We start from the raw sequence: 14,240 nt of genomic DNA on the forward strand, positions 1-14,240 counted from the left end.
TTGTTGAGCAGTAACATAGCAAGCAGCCCGCGTTGCTCACTCCCCTTATCTCATGCTTCAAAGGAAACTATGTGCGTAACATCTTTTTTCCCCAAGGGCACTGGAAAATGATGAAGTGAGAGTTGATAAAAAAGGCTGGACACATGCAGTGGGGTCTTGCTTTCTGAGGAATAAACATAGGACTGAAGTAGAAAGCTGCTCAGGATATTCCTTCTTTGTGATGGTATCACACTTCATATTGATACGGTGTATTTTCTGTGAACTCACAATGAATTATTAGATTTTATGCATTAGATGTCTCACGAGAAGATTTTCATTATTTTGCAAAGGACGAAGCTTAAATTCTGAAAGCCATATTCACTCACATTTATTTTGCTACAAATCTAGATTAACTAAGTTTGAAAAATATTTCGAATTAGATTATCTGCCCTGGGTTGCAGTGGCTTAAGCAGTCCTTAATGAAATTGATATAGAAACTGAAATTAACATTAAAAATTGATGAATCACAAGATGCTTAAACTAAAGACCATGTATCTGTAAAAAGTCTGGATTATTTTTTTTGTGTATGTTTGATAGCACAGAGCCATAAATGTCCCTTCAGATTTAATCTAAATTTAATTTTATTAGCACTGTAAAGAACCAATGAAAGGTGTCAATGTCCAGTGTTCAAAAAAATGAACTGCAGGTTCGGATTTAGGGCTAGCGTCATTATTAAAATGCAGTTCATGTGGAAAAAGATACAAATCAAATATTTCTACTTATAAAATCTGGTCCCTGTGTGCTATTTACTGCATATCTTTTTATGCCTGACAAAAAAACACACTTTCCCTGTCTGTGTCACAGAGTAATATCCAACAGAAGGCTGAGCCTGAATCTTCAATGTTTTACACACTGTAAATTTCCACTTGTGACACTATAGCTTGATTCTTAAGTTTTAAAATTGGACAATGGCAATCAGAATATTTGCTAATTTAGATGTAGACTCTTGACTAGGATTTTTGTTTTATCTGCATTACACTACTAATACAAATACTACTGCTTACAATACTGTTACATTTAAGAGAATAGAAGGGGTGATTTTCACAATGATACAACACTGTGATTTAAAGTACTTGTAAAGATGAGAAGTAAATGGGCTGATATTACTTATTCCCTTTGAAATTATCCATGCTGCTTGTCACAAACAGAACTTTTTGTTCCCAAACCATTTTTTTTCCTTTCTGCTTTATCATACAGTTGATGTTGCCACCAATAGTGAAAAAAATAGATATTGTTCCATAAATTATGCATCAGTAAGCCAAGTTTTTTGCCCCAGGAAAGACAGGACAATAACAGGACAAGAGTACATGTACTTGTAAAATGAATAAATCTGCTTATTTTACAGAGGCTTTAAGGATACAGCTAAAATCTATGCTAAAATTTCATTGGCTCTAAAGAAAGTTGTGAGTAAATCTAATTTTGATTACGCTCCAGAATATGCAATTTCTTCAAAAGTAACAAAGTGACACAAAATAAAATGTGTTCTATATATGAGCACGCAAAGACTACAGATAGCAGAAATGCAGCCAGATACATTATAATCTCGTTCCTGTTTATAACAGTTAATACCATTTCTCAAATTTTAAACATACAGAGTTTAAAACCTAGCATCACCTCATATAAAATTAAATATTCAGCTTCAAACCAGAAATCTACTACCTGAGTAACTGCTGATGATTTTGCAATGTAACACCACATGGAATTTTAAACCATCACCAAGAAGAAGTAAACAGAAAAAGATTTGCCAAATACGCACAGCAAAGAGGTAATTGTGGTGATTTATGAGCTTATAGGCAAGACTAAGCATGTTGCCCTGGGAGACCACAAAGTAATACCTTATACTGATGGAACATCAATATGTGGCTACTGACACACCTCTAATTTGTTCATTAAGGACAAAGCCTACAAACAAAAAGTCAAGTCAGTGCTTCCGTCACTTTCACCCCTGTAATGGGTCTTGCATAATGCATCTCAAGAGCATTTGAGCTGGCTTCTCTTGTATTCTTGGCCCTCTCCCTTTGTGAACTTTAGTGACATTTCTGAAGACCAGAAGAGAGGGCATAAAGTAAAGCCTGGCATACTGAACCATAATACAGTATAAATAAGTACAGTTGCTATCAAAGATTCATGCATGAAGAGAAATTATTCTTTTACACAAACTGCTGCCAACAATTGCTTTTCACCGCTACAAAAAGCTACTGCATTCTACTCAAGGGCAAACAGATCCTTGTGGGGAGACTTAAAGCATGATTTGCACAACATTTTGAAACCATTTGAGCTGTACACTGTTAGTACAAAGAACAGTCAGAAAATTTTCTCTTCTGTTTGAATTACCGTGTTTTAATAGCACATACCTTCGTCTTGAGTTTTCTCACCCTGATTTGTTCATAGCCAAAATGTTAACTTTTGGGAAAAAATTGTGCAGATCAAGTCTTAGCTTACAATTGTATTTCAACATGAACAAGGTATTGTACAATGGAGTTTGCAAATTTCATCAAGTTCTGTGAAAAGCTCAATAAAGTCAACAGCCTCATTCTCTGTTTTCTCTGATACAACAGTACTGTGATTCCCCTCTCCACCCCCCCCTCCCAGTTCTGGGCATATGTTATTATTACACGCCAATTTAAACTTTTTTGCTTCAGTATGTGAGCCAAAGCAGAGTTGGTAAACTTATTCTTCACCCACAGCTCTCTTTGAGCTTATTCTCAAATCCACAGCCAGTTATCTCCAAACTGTTTTCCATTTGCTGCCTTGTGTTTTCTTGAAGCAGCTGTTTTGACAAAATAACAAGAGCATTCATACAGCTTGATACAAATACTGGTCTTATCTAATGTTTTAATTCTTACATGCCTATATTCTGGGATCTCAGTGTTCATAAAACTTCGCAAAAACACAGATAAAAGTGCACAGTTCGTGACCAACCTACTGCACCACCTGCTCAAGAAATGACTACTATTTTGTAAACTAAAGGGAAAGCAATCATTGTACTGGATTTTCTCCTACTTGCTTTCTAAGGTTAAAACATACTACTTTCCTGTTATTTTCCCTGTTTCAAGAAACCAGTGTACCTTGACTGCCAGAAGGACCAAAGCCAGTTTTCTCATACATTATAACTTTATCAATCAAAATTAACTGGAGGGGAAAAAAATTGCACTAAGCTCAGAGCTCTGGTCTCTTCTGTTACCACCATTTATTTTGCTTCTGTCTTTTTTGCTGTTTACATCTTTCTGTTTCCATTCTTTCTTCTCCAGTCCTTGAGTCTTACTATCTTGCATTCTCAGTTCATATCACTCTTAGGTTCTCAGTCAGTCCTCAATGTTCCTCCATTTAGTCTGTCCAAGACCAGCCTACTCTCTCATTTTGCAATTTTTTGTTAATCTCACTAAGTTCTGGCACAAATTCTTTCTGCTCTCACATCTGCTTTAGCTTCTCTGAGCTAAACATTTTGCAAAGCCCAGAAAGTTTTCCCACAGGGTTGCCCTGTACAGGCATCAGCCTACTTGGGCTTCTGCTTAAAAAAAGCTAGTTCAGACATCATTTGGTGTTTCCGGAGACAAGAGCCTGAAAAAGATTGCATAGTATATACAGTTTTTCTATGCAAATGACTATAACATAGAACATTATCTCTCTTCTGTTAGTCATGGTCCTATATGGACAGCAAAGAAAAGCAAAAATAATTAATACCCATCCTAGTTGGTGGCAAACACAAAATCTTTTTTCTACTTTTTTATATGTTTGCCATTGATTTCTAGTGCTTTCCACTATTAAAGACAAAAATACTAAATCAGTGCTAAAACACAAAACCACACTGAAAACAAACTGTTAAATACAAGTCTGACCTAACTCCAGAATACTCAGCCTGATCCAAGCACAGGCCACAGCGACCATATTTCACTTCACGAAATTAGCTTCCCCCTCCTTCAGCAAAGAGCCACCAAAAGAATGTAACACTGTGGAGAGTACAAGTTACCTCATGGGAACAAACACAGAACAAAACAGACGCTTTTGTGTACTTCACTGCATTATACCACTCCTAGGAGTTTGTGGCTACTAAAAGAAAAAGCACTTACATTCAGAGACATCCGATAAATACACAAAACATGAATTTATGAGAAGATATTCTCCCGAGACAGAAAACTGTGATTTCATTGCATGTCCCTTGCTTGAGAAGCCACTAATCTGAGATAGGATGAGCCTGCACACTGGGGTCTTTCAAGACTCTCTGCATTTTGAGAAGATTCAGATTAAAATTCAAATTAAAAACAACTCTCCAGTCAGATTGATACATAACAATATTGTAACAATTCCAGTGGATAACTTCCAGGACACTATAAAATATTAACAATACAAAGTAGCCTTTGAGGGAAAAATTCCCTCAGCCTAACTATGTCACTCATAACCTATTTTCTGAACCATTTTCTGGGTGGGTTTCCTGATCCATTTCTTGCATCAACAGAAGAACAATTGAACACTTAGGTTTCCTCTTTTATGTACCAATTGACACACAGAAGTTGTAACCCATAAAATGTAGCTCCTGGCCGCCAAAATTAAGAATTGCACTTGTACATATGAATTACATTGTCAATAGGGCACTTAGACAAAGCTAAGGACTTTTCATATACTAAGGACTTTTCCAAGGACTTCCTAATATTTCAAAACCCATAGAAAGCATTAGAAAGTATGTAAATGCATGCTTATGATTTAGAGTAAGAGTCATAGAGACTTCTAAAATTCTTGGAGTCATTATAGTACAGTACCATAAAGAGACTGTATGAACACAATATATATAAGCTTCAAAATAAAGGGAAGAAAGCAACATAAAACACCATAAACATTGAGATTACAGAAAAGAAAAGGAAATTACACAAAACGAAAATAACATTTTGGTCACAGTCCATTAAAGTGAATAAGGAAATGTTCCAGTGGTAGGTTTATATACTTAAAATTACATGAATTCAAGGTGACAAATGGCCCAAATGTTTGTCTCCTATAGCTGGAGGACAATAAAGACAGGAAAACAAAACAAAGGATGTACAGAAAGGAGAATATTCATTTCAAATGACTGAACAATCAGCCTTTCAACTCCCCCGATCACAAATTTGAGAAGTCTTCTCATTAGCATGCTTCACAGTGTCACTACAAAATTATGAATATTTTGTAACTAAAATTAAATGTATGTAACTCAATCCTACCCACATTTCTTTAAGCACAACTGTGGGCTTTGCAAGCACTTCCCAGCTACTGGAGCTTTCCTGCATCAATGGCCACCACCTCATTTCTCTCTTTCAAACAAACCCAAACATGTTTAGAGCCGTCACACACTCCAGCAGGTCCCTCAGTTTTGACAACCAGAGACCACACCAAGCACATTGGAGGATGTTCTTCGTCTGCAGTATGAAAGACTCTCTATTATCTGCATACAATGTATGAACTTCAGTATTCACATACTCAGTTTACCATGTACATATAGATGGAGGACATAAGTGTTGGGAATGCGGAGAGTATCTTGCTTTCCTAACTCTTTAGGTAACTTATCGGCTATTGCCCTTTCTTAGGTCTGCTCTTCAGAGATCTCGGAGAAATGAACATCCTGAACCAATAGCCCACAACATAAAACTGAAGTATAATTTGAGAGCAAATGTTCAACAAAGATCTGATTCTATGGTAGTACTCTTAACAGCATGGCAGTTCTGCCCAAACAGTAAAGATGCAATTAAGTAACAAGTAAAAGATTAGCAAAAGATTTGCCTCATTAGAACTATTTAAAATGCCATACATGAGAAATTAAAATAAGAGCCAGATATTAACTGTTTAAGAGAAAAGGGCACCTGCCCCTTTGAATATAAAAACTGGGAAAGTACCAGGAGATTTTTTCAAAGCAATTAGCAATTGTATTACAATGAGAAACCTGCAGTGATGTACAGCTGAGTATCTACCAGCTGGACATGCAGATAAAGGGAATCTTCTTGTTCATGCTAAAAAATGAGAATCTGGAATCTTCTTGTAATGGTATTACTTCTGATAGCCAAACTGTTCTTTGTACTTCAGGATTGCATGAAGTAAATTGCAGAAGCAGAATTATAGCATCATGATATCATCCCTTCCCTCGGATTTCAGTCACCAAGTGTGTTTCTATCAGCTATGCAAAAGCATGTGATACTTCCTAACATAACCAGATTTGGAGGAGGATGGACAGCCCTGTAACTACAAAACATCTCTGAATTTAAAAGTAGTTTCTACCATCAGAAAGAAGAGATTAAATATCTTGATGCTGACTAGAAGAGGTAAGAGCATATCCTATCCCCAGTCGCACAGAAACACTGACGATGCTGCATAACTAGAATATTAACACAGTATACTGACAATAAAAAATTGGTACTAACAATCAAAGCATGAATAAACAAGAAGATACAAAGCAATTCAATTACCCGAGAATGATATAAACATGTTCCAAAGTAAAAAATAGAAGAAAAAGTCCTAAACTATTTACTAGCTATTAAAGTTCAGGAAAACTGTGGACTATCCAAACGTAAATTGATTTAAATGGTGCATAATTTTTTTCCTCAGTAAATGTTTTTATAGATCATAGTAAATTCACATTACTGACACAGGAAACAAAACCTTTAGGATATGATAGTGACAAAGATGTCCTAGAAGACAAGCAATGCTTATATCAGAAATATTGTTGGAGAGAAGTAGAATTTTGTCAGAAATCAAGCAACAGGCTTACATGCTGCAACCACCTCCAAGACAGACAGGAGAAAACCATTACAGATAAAACAATAGCAAGTTGTTATTGTGAAGCTGGTATGCAACTTACCCAGGGAAAAACTTAAAAAGAGCATTTGAAGTTGGTAATGAAAAGAGAAGAACAGTAAGACATGAATAAGTAAACTCAGCTCGTGGTATGAGCTACCTTAACAAGCCGTTTGAGGATACTGTAGGAGAAGGTGTTCAGATATAGTGGAAAAAAACACACTCTGGAACCCTGGAATCTCATACTGAGCCTGCATCATGGACGTAAAGCAGCCTTCAGCTGATCCCAGGAACCATACACATAAGAGCCTTCCCTCAGCACTTCGAGGGCATGTGGTGACTTACTGATGGGCTCTAATGACCAGGACCTTCCCCTCAGCCACAAAGTTAGCACTAGAATGAGGCTAAAAAACCTAGAGAAACAAGAAGTCTCAATGAAGTATACAATGCAATGCCCTTACACCTCCATAAAGGAATTTTAACTGCATGTTGCATGGTTTCTCGTTCTCCAGCTTTCAATAAAGGCATAAGGTGAAAATTTCTAATTTGAAAAATTAGAAGCTTATAATTACTGTCAAAGAAGCTTATAATTACTGTCAAAAGTAAGAAACTTTTTGTAGGTTGTCTTTAGGATAGTTACACCTTTTCAGTTTGGCAATAGCTTTCTTTTGTCAATAAAACTGCTAGGATTAACATATTCGTTACCTCAGGAAGCTGAAGTGTCCTCTTTTAAGTATGTTACTTGGATTCAGTAAAAGCGATAAAGAAAACTGCTGCTGTAATTTATAAACTACTGTACAACACACCTGATTCACTGTAGATTGACTCGTAAATTGGTTTGTTCCAGCATAAAAATTAGTAGTATTGGCTTTGACACTAAAGTACATCAACTAAGTGATCTTAGGTTCAAACATGTTTTATTGTGGTTTTTGAGGGGGGGTGGAAAACACTTGAATTCTCTCCCATCATTTATCTGAGGCTTTTCTTTGAGGTTTACCTTTCAAAATGACAGAGATTAAAACATCCCAAATCTGATTGCTTGAATATTTTTAAATAACATAGCCTAATACAGTATGTAATGGTTTTACATTAGTTTTTGGAAGTTAAAAACCTCTATGTTTAAACTGACTGACTGCAGTATTTGATGATACCTGCTAACAAACCTATCAGTTGCAGACAAAAGCACCATTTCCTCTCCAAATACATAATGATTCAGGAAATCAGGAAACAAACAGTGTGTTTCTAGGTCACTGATTCGTCACAAGGCTATAAAACTACTGGACAATGTTATACGTCTCCCAAGAATAATAAAGTTAAAGAAAAAAATAAAGTAAAATCATTCTCTAATGTAAAAATAGAAAGGATATAAATAAACTTGATTTCAGTTAATATTTCATGGGATAACAGCCTCATTTCCATAAGGATTTCAAGGAACCATAGTAATTCCCATAGCTACAGTTGATAGAAAAGTTTGATGTACAGAGTGTCATGGAGCAGAATGCTGTAGGATTGAAGAATACAGTTACAGAATTGTGTGCAGAGCCTAACCTCTGGATCAGAAGAGGACTGAAAAAGAATCTAAGCTCACAAACACATTTCTTTTTGGTTTATGTATACACCCAGCTGCACTGACCATTTAATACCAAGATTGAGCATACACCAATGCAAAAGCAATAGTTTTCCTTCGTTGATTCACTGTCAGATTAACAAACTTCATTTTCCATCAAACCATGTGCATGGAGAGCACATTTTTCTTGGCAAAGGACAAATCTTAAATTCCTTGAACACCCTATCACTCACTTATCAATGAGTAAGCATTAACTGGTCTTAGGTCTGTACAAAAATTAGTTGCTCTCTAAGAGACTAGAAAAAGGCTGAATGAGATTGCTTTTAACAACAGCAAAAGCCAATGTCCCAGCTTTCTGAATTAGAAATAAATTCAGTAACTTTACAGATGGGTAAGGAAAACTTCTTCTGAGAATCAGCACCATTTGAGCCACAAATGTTAGAACAAATTGCTATCTACTGGGGCTTTCTAATGAAATACAAACCTGGCAGAGAGACACTGCATCAATTTCAAAGGATAGCAGACATCCATGTTTCTAAGCACGTTTTCTTCAGCCCCAAAGCAAAGAACACAGTATAGCAACAGGGTGATGCTCCATCATCTGTGAAGTTGCTCAAACAAGAGAAGCAGATTGGAAGTAGCAGCCAAAATCCTGCTCAACACAAAAAAAAAAAAAAAAAAAAAAAAAAAAATCTCAATTAGTTGCTCTCTAAGAGACTAGAAAAAGGCTGAATGAGATTGCTTTTAACAACAGCAAAAGCCAATGTCCCAGCTTTCTGAATTAGAAATAAATTCAGTAACTTTACAGATGGGTAAGGAAAACTTCTTCTGAGAATCAGCACCATTTGAGCCACAAATGTTAGAACAAATTGCTATCTACTGGGGCTTTCTAATGAAATACAAACCTGGCAGAGAGACACTGCATCAATTTCAAAGGATAGCAGACATCCATGTTTCTAAGCACGTTTTCTTCAGCCCCAAAGCAAAGAACACAGTATAGCAACAGGGTGATGCTCCATCATCTGTGAAGTTGCTCAAACAAGAGAAGCAGATTGGAAGTAGCAGCCAAAATCCTGCTCAACACAAAAAAAAAAAAAAAAAGAAAGAAAGATCTCACTGAGCAGACAGACAGAACATTACGGGCAATAAATTTATAAAGACTATCAAGAAATCAGCCTGGAAAGGGCATAAGATTCCCAAAGAGCCATCCCAAAGCCAGATGCCAATAAAGCAGATCATTCTCATTGTGACACAGAGAGAATCAAAGCGTTGAAGGGATTTTAGCGTTTTTTTCCAGCCTGACAGAATAGAAATATATTACTCAAAAAACGCAGCATGATATTAATTCAAATATACAACAATTATGGGTGAAAATTTAAATGTAAATTTTGAAAATAATCCATAATCTCTATAAAATTGTCAAATCAGAATAAAACCAAACCACAACCAGGCCAGAAAGTGATTTAAACTAGTGTATGAATGCTTTTTCATCCATATCTTACAAAATAAAAGTTATTATCATGTTACAAAATATCCTGATACTGTTTAAGATTTTTTTTTATTTTATTTTAACCATTAGCTTTACGGTGACATACAGACTTTTGGCAACTTTAAGATTTGGTGTGAGAGAAACAGTTCTGTGGTGATAAATCGCTAGTTCATGACATTGATAAAATGCAGCACTCGACATCACAGTTTTTACACAGAAAAACTCATGTGGGCTACTTATTTACAACTCTGTTTAGGGTTTAGTCTTTATGCTTCTATTTGAGTTTGTGTAGGTAAAGGCATGAAATCAACACTTACCCTTATTTGTAATAAAATGTATTTATTTAGGTGTCATTCAAATGAAACTGTAGATCCTTGCAAAGGGTAAAGACAAGGCAACTTAACAACTGGCAACACAAAAGAAAAAAAATCCATTGGACAACATAAATTTAACAGCAATATAATAAATTCTCTAAGGTACTCTTTTTTCATCATTCCATAAAGCAATATTTAAACAGGCTAATATTTGCTCCCAGACTGTAACGTTCAGTCACAAAAGACAAGTCCCAAACCAGGGATCCCCACAGCAGAAGATAATATACATTATACAAGGTGTGCAAAGAGTGGCACTTCCAAACACTCCAAATTTACTCCAAATTTGTCACCTGCTTTCTCCCACCAAATCTTTATTTTTTATTATCAAGAGCCTAGTAATTCACAATAACCCTTTCAACTGATACAGCCCCCTTTCTACCTTGGGTGTTCTGACTCGTTATGCACCTTCAAAGGATCTGAACTGCACCTCACATGGGATTTTGCCCCTTCACACTGAATTTACTGAGGTATTCCTCGATAGCAAAGGTTTTCTTTATTCCATTTATGTCTAAATGCTTCCTACCAAAGCCTTCAGCTTTTTTATTTCTCTTTACCTGCTACACTCACTCTATCGCTGATTTCAAGTTTTTGAAAAAGTACATGACAAAAAAAAAAAACTCAAAGCAGGCAACATCTATACCTACTTAGTGTTCCAACACATTTGCTAGGAGCTACTCAGATGAGATGCTTGCTTAAAAACCTAAAAACCGTGAAGGAAAGGAACACGATCTCTGGTTGTAACAAAAATATATATAATCTAAATTAGGTGCTTTTTTTCTTATCAAATATGTCAAATATAATAATAAGCAAATTTTGTTTTCATTTAACACCTGTTTTAAAGAGACACTTCATGAGATACAATGGTTCTGTACTAACAGAGTATCTTAATCTATTTCACTTTAATAAGAAAAAAAACAATTTAACAGCATCCTCAAATTTGCTTAGCTTGCAGAAGCAAATAAATAAAATCTCTGACCTTTACCAGCATTTTGCTAGTTTCTAGGCCAGTCTACCTGGATATTAGGTAGGTAAACTGAATTTCTGGAAGTTTCTGTGGATAAGCTGTAAACTCCTGAAACAATGCTGTTCACCTGCAAGGTAAAATTACGAAAAACTTAAGCCCAAGGTAGTGAGGTAGTGCTCCCAAATGAGAAACTACCGAAAGACCTACTTTCTGTTCTTTCTCAGTTAACCCTCTCCTGTAAAAAATTCTGCTTGATTATCTTTGAAGTGGAGCAGAGCTACCTGGAATCCGTACCACACTGAATGTAGTGCTAATATCATCTTTCTTCTATCCCAGTGTTTTGCAGGTCAGTAACTGCTTCAAATTCTGGAAAAACAAGGCAATGGAAAGAGACAGCAATTTTTATATGATGATATATGTCAATACTTCTTTATTCGATTTTACATGTGAGTTAACAGAGGCACACACTAATCACTAAATCTTAGCAAGCAGACCAAAACTGGATTCGCAGAGTATGACTTCTACTACTCTTCAACAGGAAATCCATTAAAAATTACCTTGGTGTACATATTCCTTCGCAGCACAAGCTCTGACAGTTTTCAGATGCACTTATGAATGAAAATGGCACACACAAGCAACCCACACTGGCAGAGAAACAAATTTAAATTCCAGCCCAGTATTACCAAAAATACATGAGAATATTTTTACCACATCTAGTCTGGCTTATGATCCTGTTATCTTTCATCTTCTGTATCTAGAATCCTTTTACTCTAAGCCTCAACTTCTCCCTCATTAAGGAACAATTCTGTTTACATAGATAAAAGCTACTGTGATCAACCAAAATCAGTCTAAATCCATGGATGGCAGATGTGTTACAAGTTAACACCTGGATAACCCAAAATCTCTTATCTAGTCCTATATAATCCGCCTCACAAATTGACACTAACACTGAAAAAGTGACTACACACACCTCACTGCTCTTCCTATATTTATTTAGCACAAATTGATGTCACAACCTGTATCTCAAATATCTCCTCTCATGAATTATTCCCCTTCATTAATTCCACACATTTCATCCTAAGCAGTACAAGTCAGCAGAGGAAGCCTCATTGAAGCCTCCTTGAATGATAGCACTTCGCAGTCTCTCTGTCATCACTGAGCCAATATATGACTTAAACAATATATATGGAATTTATAATGGCTTTCTTTAACGGTCAGGTGGAGAAACATAAAATGGCACAGCCTACATGCTGTGACTGTCACATTACAATTAAAGCTTTATATTCCTGTGCTTTAGAATCCTGGGTATCTCCTGCAGCAAGTATAAAATTATTTCTCACCTCCACAGGTTTTTAATTATTTTCAGACAACTATTCCACCAATTCTTTCACACTTTTGCAAAAAGTTATATGAAAAGACATCCTGATTTACAGTCTTGCATTTTAAAGTGATACAGACAATTCCAAAATCATATTTCTACATGAAAATATCCTTTCACTAATCTCTTTACTGGTACTGACAAAGGCTACTCTGAATAACAGACTGCAAGAGAAAATCCCCCACTTTGCTGCTTTGGATCTTTCATGCTGTTTCTAACTAATTTGTGCGCAAGTTGGTACTTCATTATGATAATATTTTTTTTTTCCTAATGGCAAAATATAGCAGAGCCATGAAAAACTACTGCTAGGCATCAATAAATTTGTGCATTTTAAACTTTTTTAGCTTAAGCTGGCTACACATTTCAAGCCAGTTGTTTTGTCCTTTAAGGCCAATTTAGTTTCTTTTAGGCTTGGCTAGACTCAGACATAGCTTAAGAACTTTTCCAATCAAACAGGGCCACAAAGCTGCTTGAATCACAACTTTAACCACCTAGACCTACACCCAAATATTTATGGTGAATCAAGACTGGCTATTGTTGCACTAATCACTACCTTAGCTCCATCCCAAAATTGTTTATGTGTTTAGAAAGAGGTGTCAGCTGTTACGTTATCCATCAGCTGTGTCAAGCCCTGAGTAAAAGGTATGGTATTGCTCACTATACTGTTACTATATATTAGTTTCTATGGGTCATTAAAATTACTTTTTTTGGTTCATGCCATGCCTTTCTCTATTTGCTCTGAATATAATTCAGCTTTCTTATGACTTTCTCATGACTACCCACTGAAGATCCGCTTGGAAAGCTAGTTAGTAATTATTTAGTTATGAATGATTGGACAGGGAGACTTAAGCCTCTATCGTGACCAACTGGGTGGCCTTAATTTGCTGCTAATGTTACTGGGCTGTGATACACTAATGTTCTATGGGCAATAGCTCTGAGTGGGCAGAACTATACAGCAGATGATCTCACAGATCTTTTCTGTCCCATTGTGTGATAACTCAGCAATATGCAGTTATTGGGCAGGACAGGAGCAACACAGGTAGAGCAGCCCAGTGCCGGGCAAGTCTGCATTTATGAGGAAGGTGATGTTCTCAAACAGCTACCCTGCCTTGGAAGAGGTTTGGAAATAACAGTCACATCCTCTAAAAAATTCTGGGTTGCACCAAGTCTGGACAGAGAGCTGAGTGTAAGAGCAGTAACAGAAACAGAAGAAAACCGCTCTCATCCAGCACTTTTTTCTTGTAAGTACTGAGATCTGAAACAGAAATAAATAAACCAACAACTTTGTATTGAGATTAAGTGGTAATTTAAGGCTTGCTTTCAGCTATCACTAAATTAATTACAGTATGACATCAGCATCAGTATTATAAACTTAAGGTACTTATTAGGACACCTGTGTTCTGTTTCTTATCATTATTGTTCACTTTGAGACACTCAAGTGGTGTCACCACCACTACAGAGCAAACAAGTCAGTCACAATTTCATACCTCCTCCCGTGAAAGATCCATTGTTGTGAAAACATCATAGAATTAAAACAAACAAAAACCCCACCACCCAACAACAAAACACAAGTAACAGACTGTTGAGAGACATACTAGAGACAGGAATCGCTGGGGATTTTTTTTTTTGTTGTTGCTTCGTTTAGGGGAAAAAGATTTTTACCTTTTTTTTTT

This window comes from Calidris pugnax, unplaced genomic scaffold (assembly GCF_001431845.1).
Source record: "Calidris pugnax isolate Ruff unplaced genomic scaffold, ASM143184v1 scaffold177, whole genome shotgun sequence".
In the NCBI taxonomy this organism is placed as follows: Eukaryota; Metazoa; Chordata; class Aves; order Charadriiformes; family Scolopacidae; genus Calidris; species Calidris pugnax.